The sequence below is a fragment of the Solanum tuberosum genome, unplaced genomic scaffold (assembly GCF_000226075.1).
Source record: "Solanum tuberosum cultivar DM 1-3 516 R44 unplaced genomic scaffold, SolTub_3.0 scf00039, whole genome shotgun sequence".
NCBI classification, from domain to species: Eukaryota; Viridiplantae; Streptophyta; class Magnoliopsida; order Solanales; family Solanaceae; genus Solanum; species Solanum tuberosum.
The window spans coordinates 2,355,246-2,368,994 of NW_006238968.1; the positions used below are offsets into that span (position 1 = coordinate 2,355,246).

At 36.9% G+C, this 13,749-nt stretch overlaps 1 pseudogene; it reads right to left on the reverse strand.

The window, feature by feature from the left end:
* Positions 1-11,508: 11,508 nt before the first annotated feature.
* LOC107059858 (protein HYPER-SENSITIVITY-RELATED 4-like) lies at positions 11,509-13,569 on the reverse strand (annotated as a pseudogene).
* Positions 13,570-13,749: the final 180 nt, after the last annotated feature.

Sequence of the window (13,749 nt, forward strand, 5' to 3'; positions counted from 1 at the left end):
AGATTTCAAGCTGACTTTGGAGACAAATCTGTATTAATTCGTAAAACCTATGGACGTGATTTTTATATAGATTGAAGATCTCGAAGTTATCTTTCCAACAAAAAAAGAAGCTCATTATTCTGGTGGTCCTGCTCCACGTTATGAATTTTCTTCCTCGTGTGCGCAAAGCTGAAGAAAGCTGAACAGTTAACGTTTTGTTGCTATCCTCATATAAACTCTAGCTTATGGAGTCTTTTTTTTTAATAAGGAAAGGGGGCTCGTGGAAAGAAACAATCAAAATTCAAGAGGAGAAAATTCTTATTGAAATATAAGTCACTATTTTATTGCTTCAAAAAAAAAAGAAGAACCGTTGCACCATAATGAGCGAATTAGAAAAATCCTAAGCAAATAAATTTAAAAAATCTAACTACAGAAAAAGTTTGAAGCTTATGATTTCTTGGCGACTTTTCTCAACCGCCCCTTCTAGCTTGGCTAGTCTCTCAACTTCATGGTATAAATCTCGCCCACCGTAATGGTGATATTCTCTTGACTTTTGGACAGCTTCTCTTGATATTTGTTAATGAGCGCGGTGGCCTTCTTTTTCTTGTAAGTCAAGGCTTTTAAGTCTTTCTCCACATCTGCTAGAGTTGCTTGAAGTTTCTCCATGGATCCATCCAACTTTTCATGTGCCAGCTTTGCACCATCGAGACGGCGTTGTGTATCAGAGAGGGCCTTTTCATGTGATTCTTTAGTCATCTTTAGATGATCTTAAAGTATCATACTCTGCATACGACTTGAAGAAATTCTCGACATGATCCTCCAAAGAAGAAACATCAATAATGTTTACCTTTCTAATCTCCTCAAAAGTTGAAGCGATACTTGACTCCAATTCTGTAAAGCCATCTGAAGAACCTAAGGAAAATTGTGTAATCCATCCACACAATGCACCCCACATCTCAGAAACAAAGGTTGATTTGGCGCGGTACATGGTTTCTTGTGGCTCAAAAGTAGGAGCACTAGGTCGCAACGACCTACTTGGTGACTTTTTTGGTGGAACTACTTCCAATGAAGGCATCACATCATTAGAAAGTGACTTTCTTGGTGGAACTACTTCCAATGAAGGCATCACATTATTAAAGGAAGAATGAAGTCTTTTGCAGCTTCATCAAGAGCATTAAGATCTACTGTGAAATCTGCAACTGCGCCATTGTTAAGGTCGCCACCATATAGTTCTTGAAGGTACAGCTGAAAAAAAAGAAGTAAGAACAAAAAGATGATCAGTGTTGACACCCAATTTTGACTCTCCCCGGTAATAATTAGTTTTTGAGCTTCTTAATTTTCAAACGATTTAAAATAATTAGCCTTATAAAATTTCAAAAAATATGTATATATATGTATATTTTGAAAGTTATTTTAAAGTAGTTTGTCACTTTTGTAACTTTGAAATAATAATATGTTTATATATAATCACGTATATAATTAGTACATTTTATGAATATTCAAAAATTATCTCAAAAAGATTTTAGTTCTACTTAAATATTTGGTTAGTTAGTTTAGTTATATAATGGTTTATATTTTGAGTTAATTAATTTATAATTAAATTAATTATTCTATTTCGTTAAGGTTAAGAAGCTCGTTAATTAATTAGTATTAATTTATCTTATTTAACTTTGGCCGAATTCACCAATTAAGTTCAAGTCGGCTAAGTTTTTAACTTGGTTCGGTTATAATTGTAATCTTATGTAATTGCAATTGTAGCCACTTCTCAACATTTCCTTCAACCCATTTTAAGACCCAAAAATTGGGCCACCTTTTGGCCCAATTCGTTTTCCAGCCCACAACCAGAAACCCAATTCCTCTTTTGTTCTTCAACCCATTTTGATTTCCCAAATTTCCAGATGTCAGCCCATTCTTTCTCATCAAATACCCGGCCCACTATCAATACATTACAAATAGCAATCCAATGTTCCCATTTTGTTTTTCTTCCTTCAACGCTTCAAACAGCAGCTGCCGACGTCAATAGACGGAAACCACACGGCGTCTTCACGTCCTCGACAAAATGACAATCCAACAGTGACCCAAATGACTCCCCAACGTTTATCGATTCACGGCATGAACACGAAACAACACACGGAAGAGCAGAACACGGAGCAGTACTCTGCTCCTCTTTGTCTCTTTCAACGTCCCTCTCCAATTAATTTCATAGCAGGACAGAGCACGCGTTTTTCCCCCTTTCCTCTTTCGGAATGGGGCGAAAACCTCATAAAAGGGTGTTTGTTCAAAAGGGTGAAAGATTTTTTATTTTTGATATTTGAAATGGGCCTCGAATCCAATTTCATCCCTTTCCCTCCCAAAAGATTTGGAACCCTAGTAGTCTCCTATATATATTCTCCTCTCATTCATTGTAAAAGGGGGAATCGGAGTTGGTTAAAAAAAAAATATAATAATAATATCGAATATAAGAATAGATATACAAAATCAGTAGCTATCGACGAGATTTTTGCTTTTGTGGTCGCTGCTTGCAAAGCTCGTCGGAATCTCGGTGTGGTATTGAAGTTGCTACCCATTCTCTGCTCGTATCTGTCCCGGTTCAGCTGCCCGGAAAAAGGTAATACCATTTTCCCTTTGTTAAATTCCTCTCTATTTCATGTTCCTATTGTTTAAGCTTTCGATTTGATTATGTTGCTACTGTTCGCTTACTGATTCCTTTAATGTTGATACCGAGTTGTCGTTTTATCATCTGAATATAACTAGGTGTTACTCCTATATCAATAGTCATGTTGTTCGGAAGGTCGTCTGACGGTTAATACGATTATAGCTTTGTAATATAGACTCTAATATGATTCACCTCCTAAAAATTAAAATGACCAGCTCCCTTTCTTGTAAATAACCTGCTTGTTCTTCCGTGTGGTTTCGATTTTGTCGTTATTATTCAAATCCCCGATTATGTGAGGTCTGAGTTTTTCTTTTGTGTTCCTTCTTCATTGTTTGTGATATAAGTATTGCCAGATTTCTCCAACCAGACTGCTGCTCTTATTTGTGTTAAGTTCTTTTAAAAAAAATAAAAAAAATAAAATGGAATTGATGTCTCCCCTACATACTCCCTTATCTTCATTCTATTCTTTGTTACGTATTTTCCTTGTATACATGTCTCACTCCGAGTTATTACTTGTCCGCATATATTTCATGAGTTTATAATTAGTCCTTGACCTCACCTCGAAAGTAGTTCGAATATAAGTTGTTAATGTTAGAATAGATTTTGTGAGCTAAGCTATCTATCAAGTATCATTTGAAGCATGATAAAACTGATTTTAATGTTTGTATTTAAGTTATTGGTTGCCTCATTTTTCCGTTCTCCATGTTGTTTGGTGCTTAGTATCTTCCTAATTAATCATCTTTGATATGGTATGTTTGTTCTTATAATGCTTGCTGTGAAGCACAATTTTGGGCTAAATGGCTTTCTAGTTTCCTTTCAAACGTTAGATGGTCATTAGCTAGTTATGTTTTATTTGTCTAATTTTTGGGAAGTGTCGGAAGTGTCCTTTTTTCTAATATTTATTGTTGGGGCTGCCCTTTATTTCAAAGTATGTTTTAGTCATTAACTATTTGAGGTCATTAAGGTGCTTGATATTGATTTAAAAATTTACGTGATTTGCTTGAGGTATGCTTCTTTTATAACACTTTAAATTATGAATAGTAATTTATGAGTCTGGCCTACTGTTTGCATCCCACACACACAATTACTTTATTTATTCTTGGTCTTCCATATTATATTTCCTCGGTAGTATTTGGAGGTCACTTATTGTGCATTCGTTGTTTTTGTTTTAACTTGTTCCAATGTTTTCTTCTAAATTATATATGTCTAATATCAATAGGATATCCTACTATTTTTTAAATATAATTTTAGTGTTGTTCAATATGTCCTTTGGTGATGATTGCGTTAGTTTTGATTATTACCTCTTGAAATAGGTGAATTTTCAGCATGTTCCCCTATGTTCTTTAGTTTGGATTACATAATTAGCATATATCTCTATCTCTACACTCTGTCATTTCTTTGTTTGGTTCTAGTTGAATCATATGCTAACCATTTTGCCATTTTATTTGCATGTAAATCTGTCCGAGTTCCCGTGAACTCCCACTTTTCTTTCCTCGCATTTCAAGAGAGCCATAAAGGCTCAAACCCTCTCCTTTTTTAGTTGGACAGCAAAGGGAAATAGGCGTACAGGTCCCGGAAAGCTGAAACAAGCTGACATACACCTGTATACACCGATATACCTGGTGTATACACTGTGATACAGGGGCGAAAGTGAGCTAAAAAAGCTCAAGCGCTACAGCAGTCCAAAGGGGACTGAAATTGATAGATTTCGTAACAAAGATAGGCCAAAAGGGACCAAAATAGTGTCGGGAATTTTTAGAATAGGACAGGTTCAACATATTTGGGGAATTTGGACCAAAGGCCCAAGTTCAATACTCCTTTCCTTGCTCTTATTTATTTTGTTATATTTGACTAACGTTTTGATTATCCTATGGTTTAATTTAATTAAATTCCCGAGAATGGTCATTTCATTTTATTTTTCAAATTAAGGTATATATATATTTTATTACTTAGTTCTTATTTTAATTTTTGTATTGTCAACACTTAGATTATTCCCCTTTAGAAAACTCCCCCTTTAGTTTTATCCTCTTTAAGATAATTGTACAACAATGATAATAATAATAAATATAAAAAATGAAAAAAGATAGTCATAAATGAGTTCTTTTTTTAAAAAATAAATAATAATAATAAATAAATAAACTTCAAAAATTAGTTAAAACAAATGAGTTCTTTTACTTATTTAAAATTTCAAAAATTAGTTAAACAAATGAGTTATTTTACTTAGTTAAAATTTCAAAATTAGTCAAAGTCGTGATGAATCCTTTTATTTAGTTAAAATTTCAAAATCAATCAACATCATTTTTAGTCAAATCGCCGGTCAACCGCAAGTTAGCGGGCATTCCGAGGGCCTAACACCTTCTCGGAATGTACATTGAACTTCGAACCCTGTTATTTTCAATTAATCTTATCTGTTTAGATCTTTTGAAAACCTTATATTTTTTCTTGATTTTTACTAAAAAATTAAGTGGCGACTCTGTCCTTTTGGAAATTCGATTTTTCTTAACCCATAAGTTTAATCGATTTTTCGAAAACTCAGTCATTTTTTCTTTTATTTATATTTTCGAGTAAAACAATCAGATTCAAAACTTTGAAAAAAAAGAAGAAAAGATGAGGGGGTCTTACTTGTTTTGCCAATTCAAACAACGATGCCGTATTCGAATCCTCATCAACAAAGTCGTTATCATCAATGACAATTGTATCTAAAATATCAATACCACAACAAACATCATCTAGCTCTTGTGCCTTTCTTTTTGGACGATTCCAGTGACGATCTGTTGGACTAGGAGATGCATTGGGTCGTCCAACACCATCCGATGAAGCATACATATGAGAAATTTCATCACAAGGCGTCTCAAGGTTTGACGTTTGGTCATTACCATTGTCTGATGATACATGAAGTTCATTTGTTCTAGAAGAACCATGGCCAACTTCGGGAGCAAGTGAAGTCGCCTTTGAGGCTAATGTGAGACGCCTCAATTTTGATTTCGCAGGCACATCCCCATCTTTCGAGGTTTTAGACTTGGATGAGGTCTTAGCGACTTGCAGAGTATCATTTGACTTTACTTGAGATTTGGAAGAAGGATGTGGCTTTTCCTTTGATTGATCAGAAGCGCCCCTTTAGATGAAATAAATGTAGAGTCTTGCTTCGTCTTCTTCAAAATGATGCGGAGGTTTCCTTGGGAAGTATTCTTCCTTTGGGATGGCCACCAGTCTACATACTCGCGGGTTATTAAAGGAGCACCCTTTAATGGGCACGTTGGAATCATGACTTTAGAAAAAGTATTAAGTTGAAAAGAGGAATTCCAAAGTTGCACCAATGTTAATAGTGTACCATAGTAAGGACGCTCCATAAGATCTTCGGGAACATCTTGACAAAAACTGAATTGGCGACTAAATCTGATAGAGTTGTAGGACTCCACGATGAAATTTGAATCATGCCTAAGGGTTACATAGCCTGAACGAAGGCTTATGATATATTTATTCCACGAATTTGAAAGCTTGCCATTATCAGTAAGGTGCAAATCCCTCCCTTGCAGCATTGCTAAATAATGGAGGCGACGGGCATCATCCTGTTCAAATAACTTTTGGGCGTTAGTAAAATCAAAACACTTGGCCATCTTCTCACTAGAAATTTTGCAAAGCGGTATCGATCGATGTGAACGATTGGCACGATGATGAGTCTCAAAGAATTCCCCAAGCCAACCATATACATAGTGTATGGGGAAAATTATATTTGCCACACTCAAGTTTGAAGAAGTAGAGATTTCTTTCAGACCGCGATATATGCTTGCAAGAACTGGGACCGCTAAGGAGAATTTCTTTCCATGAGCCATCAAGCTCGCAACTTTAAAACACTAGCGTGCACATGGTTGACTTTCTTATTCGGAAGCACAAATTTGCAAAGCCAACAAGAAAAAAGGCTGCCAAGTTAGTCTCATCTCTAAGTGATTCTTCCACATCTAACTCGACAAAGGGGGCATTCTCCTCGTCAGTCCGCGGTAGGAAGTTCGAATCAATATGTCCAGAAGGATTGTGGTTTAATCTTGGCTTTGTGGCTCGTAGCTTTGACACCTTTTGCGGAGGCTCGGCATATCTATTAGGTCCTCTAAACCAAAACTTCACCCAATCATGGACAGACACCTCCTGGAGATCATCTTTCGCTAATCTGTAGAAGGCCGAAAACAAATATCGACAACTTTGGGGAAGAAGCAATTCTTTTTGAGTATCCGTCTGTGTCAATTCTTCGCCGAGGGAACGACTTCATCATAAAAGTGTCGTTGTACGGGGAGACCTCCAATAGCTTGTAAGTCCCAAAGTGATATGGACATCTCTCCAATGAAAGTAGAAAGTGTATTGGTAGATGGGCGCCAAAGTTCACAAAAAGCATGGAGTACATTGTCGTCATAGTCGTACGTGAACAAAGAAGTATATACAACGTCATAGACCTTGATGAGCTCCAAAATCTCCTTGTGGCGGGGCAGCACGTCCTATACCCATTCCCAGTAGCCAGGTTTGTAGCAAACATTGCCAAAGTTAGAAGAAGGAACACACCAATTGTTGAAACTTCCATCAGAATGAGAAGATTTGGAAGATGTTGCGTCATGATGAATCGCGGATTTCAGTTAAAGGAACTTTCATGCTAGTAGCCTTGCTTGAGAAGTTTCTCATAACATCTTTGGTATCCATTTTTGACCATTCTTTAAGGAGAAGAGATTCATCATATGCTCCACTAACAAGGGAGAAGACGCCGATAGCAGGAGGTTGAACCTCCAAAAGTAGAACTTTGACATTTGGATTTTGTTGGTCGTCGCCCACTATTTCAAGAAGAGGATGCGGCGAATCTCGGTCGCGGAAGTGCATCATGTTGCGGGATCGAAGTCGTATTTCTCTATCAAATGTCTGCAAAAAAAATTAAACAAAAGAAAAAGTTCAGATTCGTATGAACATGTCCAAAGTAAAGGTGGTAACCTCAAATTTTTGCGGTTGGTGAAAGGCAGATTTCAAATAGAAAACTGAATCAACACAGATGCAATCTAATCGTGGTTTTCGTATATGATGTAGTGCTATGAATTTACTTTCCAACACCGCAAACCTCTTGTGATTTCCCCTACGTCGAGATATGAATTTTTATGCGAAGTCGCACAAAGCTGATGCGTTCAGTTTATCAGAATTTTAGTCTGAGTTGAAAAAATCACCTGAGTAAATTCGAGAATTCTATGATGGTGATTTTCGGATATGTTGTAGCTCTATGAGTCTATTTTCTGGAAAATCAAACGGATCACAACTTCAATATCCCTACAATGAGATATGAATTTTCTACCAAAGTCGCGCTGAGCTGAAAAAAGGGTGACGAAAATCAGAGTTGAAAAAGAATTTACTTGAGAGAGAAGGTCTCAATTGAACTCAATGATGCGGCAATGCGATATACAATCACCGGGTGAATGTAGGTATATATAGATTTCAAAATATAAAAACATCAATTTGATTCCTACAAATTATGGAAAATTATAATGATGGAAAGTTTAGTTCCTACAAATTATGGAAATTATGGTAAGTTTTCATAGGAATTAAATTAAGGAAATTTTCCATGGGAATCAAATTATGGAAATTTCATAGAAACCAAATTATGGCAAGTTCTCATAAGAATCAAATTATGAAAATTTTCCAAAGAAGTCGAGTTATGGAAATCTCATAGAAACCAAATTATGGTAAGGTTTTCTCGGAAACTACATGGGGAGTAAAAAAAAATGCCCCAAAGGAGAACAGACTCTCGTAATGAGAATTTGAATTCCTTGCGTTTTATTCAAGTGATTGAGCAAAGTTGAAAAAACAAAAAACCACCGGCAGGGCATTCAACCCCAAAGAAAGCAACGCCTAAAATTTGCTTCGAAATCACAAGCTCTGTATCACCTAGTCAAGCTTGTAGACGCAATCCTTGCTCATCGAATTGGCGGTCGTTTTGTAGTTGATGACCCAAATGAAATTACCAAACTATGAAGAAATGTCATGCGATAAATCTTCATGAGCTCGAAACACTTCAAGTCGAAAATGAGTTGATAAACAACCGAAAGTCAAATGATCTCTTACAAATTAGAGAATGTTGTCAAGAAGACTATGGTAAATGTTGACATCAACATATCGGCATACATTTCTCATGAAGCTTCAAATGTCTCTTGAAAGATCAATTACGAAGAAGAAGAAAAACCATTTGCTTCACAAATACTTCAAGGCTTGTCTTTACAAGTTCGATAAATCGAGCACCCCAACAAACCTCGAAGCAGGGGGCATTTGTAGACAGTGAAGTTTTATTGATAAATTCATACTAAATTTGGATTAAATCTTAAATTCATGATACATTGACCAAGTCAAATTACTGGTTAATAAAGTTGGATTCATATTTAAGTCAAAATTATATGACTTAAATCAAGTTCAAATAACATTTGGGCCAGTCCATTAAGTTGACAAGATGAGCCCAACTCATGTTCTTTAGGCCCAGGGGTCAAAATTTCTTGGACCAAAATACCCCTCAAGCCCTAGCTCAAGCCTATATAAAGAGGTCTTCATAAGACCAGAATACATATACACACATACATCCACACAAAAATACATAATTGCTCTTCAGTGGCGATCTGCAAGTCTCCCGCATACAAAAAAGTCTTCACTCCAAGTATCGAGCCGCAAGTATTCTGCCAAATCAAGAACATCTGTGGAGAGAAGAATCAGAGGATTACATATCTTTTTAAGAGATTTTATAAAGATTGTAACCTTCGCATTAATTCAAATACAAATATTATTGTTTGCTTGCTATTTTTCTTTTCCTGTTTACTGTATTTGAGGATTGAAACTTTAGACGCTTACAACAATATAATTTTCTAGCGGAAGGCATTCAATTGACTATCTAATATTGGCGAAAGACGTAAACTATAAGGAAATTCTTGTGGGCACATATAGGAAAGTTTCAAAGTCTACATAGTCAATACCAACTATTACTATTGTTAGTCTTGGTACAATTTTTTGTGCCAATTTCCCACTCTATTTTTGTTCGTTTCTTCAGGTGATTTTGCTATAAATTTACCATTTTCCTCAATTGCAATTGCATCAATATATTGGTTACTGTTTTTGTCACACATTTGGTGCATAACACTTAACTAACCAAACAACTCTTCAAAAACAAGTCCTCTTCATTAGTAGAATCTAAAATGGCCTTGGCCAAGACTGTTTTTTCGACAGTATGTTTTGTTGCTGCGACAATCATGTTGGTTCGTTCAATAATCCATGAGTACATCCCCGGGAACTCCATGAATATCTTTCTTTGGACTCAGACACATATTCACCAAGTTTTCGAATTAGCTAACGATGGTGATTGACGAATTTAATGGCCTTGTCAACAACGAAATTTATGAAGCTGCTGAGACTATTTGGGCAACAAGTTGTCACCTAACATCCATCGACTTAAAATTAGTAAGCATGAGAAGGATAAGAATTTCAACATCACCGTGGAACGTAATGAGGAGGTAATGTCGTGCACATGTAAAATTGCATGTCATGTTATTTGTTATCTGTTGGAATGTATGCGTCCACTCAGCTACGATAGGACCAGGTCCTCAGCACGATTTACAATGACAAAAGCTGATAAATATTGAATGTAAATAAATGTTGAAAGTAAAGATTGTACACACAACTTTACGTGGAAGCCTCCTTGCTCAAGGGAGTAAAACCACAACCTGTCTCACATGGATTTTCAAACAGCTTTCACTAATCTTCACAAGCAAAAGTAAAACACAGTTTACAACTTGAGATTAACCTGCTAATCTCCACACTAAGTAATATCACCTATTACTTAACCGAGTTTAAGCAGATACAACACTGCCCACTATACTAATCCTGACTGATTAATGTGGATTTTGACGTAAGACACTAAGTTACTCACAACTGAGTTCTTACAATGATTCACACAAGCTTGAAACGTTTCTATCACAAACGAAACGATTCCTACAATATAAACACTATTACAAGCACTCAAAGTAACAGCTGGTACAAGAAGCAATAATACACTCTATTAGGTTCCTGCTGTTTTTAAGCTTGAATATCTCTCTTTGAATGAATGAATAATTTTGTTGTTTGTGAGTTGAATATATCAACCATGAAGAGCTATTGTCCAGCGTACAAACAACCTCGTCCGTTCTGATTGGTTCAGGACACTGGCGTCTCACCAACCTTCTGATGCAGACAGCGTTCTAGCTGTACAACATATGACCTTGGACGAGCATACTCTGTAGAGGACCGGGTCCCTGCACTTGTGAGGAGATCATCAAAACATATGGGAGCATTAAGACTTATCATTTCCCCCCTTTTTGAGGATGACAAACAACCTACAAGCAACCTCACATGAGTGTTAAGCTTTCATTCAAAAGTACATTAGTTCCACTTAGTTTAGAGTTCCGTTCCCTCCTGATTGCACAACAGGTAACCCAAAATTTCCCCTTTTTGACATCATTGAAAAAGAGTAACAATAAACATATACCAGTTATATGCAAAACATTAAAGAATTCAGGGCCATGGGCCACACAGAACATGAACATGTAGGCAAACAGAGAATATTAAACCATACAAAGACAGGGCATAGTAACAATTAACATTAGTTCACAAATACTGACCACAGAAGTCAGCCAACCAGTACACAAAGCCACACAAGATTTTTTTTTGTTTAACAGGGAGATACGACACTTTTAGGACGGATGGGGAAGGGGGTTAAGGGTGTGGATTAGCAACAACATCTGTTCATTCACATCCTCATGAGCCTAGATAAGTTGCTTGTTGAGAGCCTTAACTTCTTCACTGAGTGAGACATTTTTCTTCAGCAGCATTGCATTCTAATCCCTCAACTTTTGCACCACCTGCTCATCTACACCAGTAGTACCAGGTCTTCCTGAGACAGCCTTCTGCAATTTAAACTTCAGTTGCACAATTTCAACCTCCTTATCATTTAAGATATCGCAATGAGATCAGTCACCTCACGTTTAAGAGAGGTTTGCTGCTCTAGAACATCCGCCACCTGTGACCTGCCTTTGGCCTTTCCTTCAATACACTCACATTCCAGCAGGGTGGCTACAGAAAGCATCTGCTTGGTGGTACCAAGTACCCCTCTCCCATAGGCACTTCAAAATGGTTAAACACATAATTCAGCAAGTATCCATATGGAATCCCATGTTTAGCCCTTTTCCAAGTCATTACCCCGTGCATGTGTTCAAGCATTATAGCAGGGAGATTAATTTCCTCAAGTTCATCCAATTTCTCCATGAGAAACAGATCAGCAGCAGATGCTACTATTCTTTTCTCTGTTTGTGGTACCAGTACCTTATTGATGAACTCAAAGAGTAGCTGATACTATCCCTTAAGAAACTGCTTTGGCAGCCCTGCACGCATGATATCCCCTCACTTGGTGGATCTTGTAGAAAATCCACTAGATGGTTGACAGCCTTCGATTGATCGTATGCCCTCCACCGGTACACCTAGAATATGTCATGTGAATGTGCACGTCCATTCTGCCAGGCTGCAACAGTGAAGGGTCGAGTTTTTCTATGTGATTTGTTGTGAAAATTATGATTCTTTCGTCTCCACAACTCGTCCATAGCCCGTCAATAAAATTCAGTAAACCTGACAAGGTAACCTGCAATAAAAATATATATATAAGCAAGTTAAAGTATTACACAATACACTAATACCATATCCAAATTTTCCCAATAATTGACTCTTATGTTATTCAAGAAAATCACAAATTAATGGAGGGTGAAATTATTTTAGTTTCATGTCAGTAGAAGTTGTAAAAAAAACTGACTAATCCGTAGGCAAGGACGCATTATAACAATTGTTCTGAACCTCTTCACGCTCTTGTCATGTCGAAATACTGTACAAAAAAAAGGCCAACATATCCTATTCAATTTATGGTAATTAACCAGTTATCCTGAAAACTGTAATAGCATGAGCAAAACCCATTATCTTCCACTTGACCACTCCCCTGACTACAGATTTCATACTACTCCATAAACTAAAATACATAGCCCCAACTTTTTCTATTTAATCATTTGGTATTAATCTGAATTCGTACCTAAAAGGAATAGGAAAGATAGGAAATAGAAAATAAAAGACTAATTTACCATGCTCTCTGACTGATGAAAATAATTTGAACGGACATACATAGCTCGATTAACCAAATTAGCTTTCAAGTCAATGGTACAATCAATATCCTCAATCACCAAAATTGACTTATTGGTTGTGGTAACCAACAACTACCTTAAATCCGAATTTCTCGTCACTACAGTCAACTCCAAATCATATATATCGAAGTTTAAATAATTCGCTATTGCAGCAATCAAACTAGATTTCCCAGTCCTCGGAGGACCAAACAACAAATACCCTCTTTTCCATGCCTTCCCTACTTTCATGTAATACTTTTTCCTCATCATGAACCTCTCCAAATCCTTCAAGATAATGTCTTTCTAGTCTGATTCCATTGCGATTGTCTGAAAAGTGGCAGGATGATCAAAAATCACTGGCTTCCACATGTAAATGTAAACTGTACGTTCTTTCGTAACCCACGGTATGAATCTTGATCATTTTGTTTTTGTGTTTTTGCAATATTGCTTCTTGCATGATGTATGGCAAGTAAGAATTTAAGACAAGGTCCTTGTTTTTCTTACGAAATGTCAGCTCAAAGGACCTTATTTCAGATTTCTCAGCGGAATCCATGTCTCTGGGGTTGGAGAAGTGTTTAGACTCTGTTTGTCTGCAGAGCCAAATCCACTCGAATGTCTGTCCATTAAATACATCTATCACAGAGGTGGAATAAAAGATTAAAAAAAACAGTTCACAAATCTATTATGTTAAATTATTACAAAGGTAAATTAAATTTGGAAACTTACCTGAGCACTCATTAGGGCTGGCAAGGGGACGGGGACGGGGACTGGGGGACGGGACGAAGGGGGACGGGACGGGACGAGGGGGATTTGGCCGGGATCGGGATTGGGGGGACCGGGATTGGGGGGACAAAAATAAGTCTCATCCCGTCCCACTATATATACGGGATGGGACGGGTTTTGGGGGGACGGGATGGG